The sequence below is a fragment of the Mustela nigripes genome, chromosome 12 (assembly GCF_022355385.1).
Source record: "Mustela nigripes isolate SB6536 chromosome 12, MUSNIG.SB6536, whole genome shotgun sequence".
Lineage (NCBI taxonomy): Eukaryota > Metazoa > Chordata > Mammalia > Carnivora > Mustelidae > Mustela > Mustela nigripes.
In genome coordinates, this window is record NC_081568.1 from 149,352,348 (window position 1) to 149,355,419 (window position 3,072).

Here is a 3,072-nt window from a genome sequence, read left to right on the forward strand (position 1 = left end):
ATTTCCTGACTTGTTAATTTTAGCCATTCTGACTGGTGAGAGGTGGTGTCTCATTGTGGTTTTGGTTTGTATTTCCCTGATGCCGAGTGACATGGAGCACTTTTTCATGTGTCTGTTGGCCATCTGGATGTCTTCTTTGCAGAAATGTCTGTTCATGTCTTCTGCCCATTTCTTGATTGGATTATTTGTTCTTTGGGTGTTGAGTTTGCTAAGTTCTTTATAGATTTTGGACACTAGCCCTTTCTCTGATATGCTGTTTGCAAATATCTTCTCCCATTCTGTCAGTTGTCTTTTGGTTTTGTTAACCATTTCCTTTGCTGTGCAAAAGCTTTTGATCTTGATGAAGTCCCAATAGTTCATTTTTGCTCTTGCTTCCCTTGCCTTAGGTGATGTGCCTAGGAAGATGTTGCTGTGGCTGAGGCCGAAGAGGTTGCTGCCTGTGTTCTCCTCAAGGATTTTGATGGATTCCTTTTGCACATTGAGGTCCTTCATCCATTTTGAGTCTATTTTCATGTGTGGTATAAGGAAATGGTCCACGTTCATTTTTCTGTATGTGGCTATCCAATTTTCCCAACACCATTTGTTGAAGAGGCTGTCTTTTTTCCATTGGACATTCTTTCCTGCTTTGTCGAAGATTAGTTGGCCATAGAGTAGAGGGTCTAGTTCTGTGCTCTCTATCATATTCCATTGGTCTATGTGTCTGTTTTTGTGCCAGTACCATACTGTTTTGATGATGACAGCTTTGTAATAGAGCTTGAAGTCCAGAATTGTGATGCCACCAACTTTGGCTTTCTTTTTCAATATTCCTTTGGCTATTTGAGGTCTTTTCTGGTTCCATATAAATTTTAGGGTTATTTATTCCATTTCTTTGAAAAAAATGGATGGTATTTTGATAAGGATTGCAATAAATGTGTAGATTATTTTAGGTAGCATAGACATTTTCACAATATTTGTTCTTCCAATCCAGGAGCATGGAACATTTTTCCATTTCTTTGTGTCTTCCTCAGTTTCTTTCATGAGTAATTTATAGTTTTCTGAGTATAGATTCTTAGCCTCTTTAGGGTAAGAATGTATTTAGGGTAAGAATCTAAACCTCTTTGGTTAGGTTTATTGCTAGGTATCTTATGGTTTTCGGTGCAATTGTAAATGGGAATGACTCCTTAATTTCTCTTTTTTCTGTCTTGTTGTTGGTGTAAAGAAATGCTATTATTTTCTGTGCACTGATTTTTTTTTAAAGATTTTATTTATTTATTTGACAGAGAGAGATCACAAGCAGTCAGAGAGAGAGGAGGAAACAGGCTCCCTGCTGAGCAGAGAGCCTGATGTGGGGCTCAATCCCAGGATCCTGGGATCATGACCTGAGCTGTAGGCAGAGGCTTTAACCCACTGAGCCACCCAGGCACCCCTGTGCATTGATTTTTTTTATCCTGACACTTTACTGAATTCTTGTATAAGTTCTAGCAGGTTTGGAGTGGAGTCTTTTGGGTTTTCCACATAGAGTATCATATCATCTGCAAAGAGTGATAGTTAGATTTTTTTGCCGATTGGGATGCCTTTAATTTCTTTTTGTTGTCTGATTGCTGAGGCTAGGACTTCTAGTACTTTGTTGAATAGTGGTGGTGATAATGGACATCCCTGCCATGTTCCTGACCTTAGTGGAAAAGCTCTCAGTTTTTCCCCATTGAGAATGATATTTGTGGTGGGTTTTTCATAGATGGCTTTGATAATATTGAGATATGTGCCCTCTGTCCCTACACTTTGAAGAGTTTTGATCAGGAAGGGATGCTGTACTTTGTCAAATGATTTTTCAGCATGTATTAAGAGTATCGTATGGTTCTTGTTCTTTCTTTTATTAATGTATTGTATCACATTGATTGATTTGTGGATATTGAACCAACCTTGCAGCCCTGAAATAAAGCCCACTTGGTCGTGGTGAATAATCCTTTTAATGTACTGTTGGATCCTACTGGCTAGTATTTTGGTGAGAATTTTTGCATCTCTGTTCATCAAGGATACTGGTTTGTAATTCCCTTTTTTGATGGGATCCTTGTCTGGTTTTGGGATCAAGGTGATGCTGGCCTCATAATATGAGTTTGGAAGTTTTCCTTCCGTTTCTATTTCTTGGAACAGTTTCAGGAGAATAGGAATGAATTCTTCTTTAAATGTTTGGTAGAATTCCCATGGGAAGCCGTCTGGCCCTGGGCTTTTCTTTGTTTGGAGATTTTGATGACTGCTTCAATCTCCTTACCAGTTATGGGTCTGTTCAGGTTTTCTATTTCTTCCTGGTTCAGTTGTGGTAATTTATATGTCTCTAGGAATGCATCCATTTCTTCCAGATTGTCAAATTTGTCAGTGTAGAGTTGCTCATAATATGTTCTTATAATTGTTTGTATTTCATTGGTGTGGATTGTGATCTCTCCTCTTTCATTTGTGATTTTATTTATGTGGGTCCTTTCTCTTTTCTTTTTGGTAAGTCTGGCTAGGGGTTTATCAATCTTAATCCTTTCAAAGAACCAACTCCTAGTTTTGTTGATTTGTTCTATTGTGGTTTTGGTTTCTATTTCATTGATTTCTGCTCTGATCTTTATTATTTCTCTTCTCCTGCTGGGTTTAGGGTTTCTTACTTGTTCTTTCTCCAGCTCCTTTAGGTGTAGGGTTAGGTTGTGTATTTGAGACCTTTCTTGTTTCTTGAGAAAGGCTTGTATCACTATAGATTTTCCTCTCAGGACTGCCTTTGCTATGTCCCACAGATTCTGAACCATTATGTCTTCATTATCATTTGTTTCCATGAATTTTCTCAATTCTTCTTTAATTTCCTGGTTGACCCATTCATTCTTTAGAAGGATGCTCTTTAGTCTCCATGTATTTGGGTTCTTTCCAAATTTCCTCTTGTGATTGAGTTCTAGCTTCAGAGCATTGTTGTCTGAAAATATGCAGGGAATGGTCCCAATCTTTTGATACAGGTTGAGCTTGATTTATGACCTAGGATGTGATCTATTCTGGAGAATATTCCATGTGCACTCTTGCTTTGGGATGGAATGTTCTGAATATATCTGTGATGTCCATCTGGTC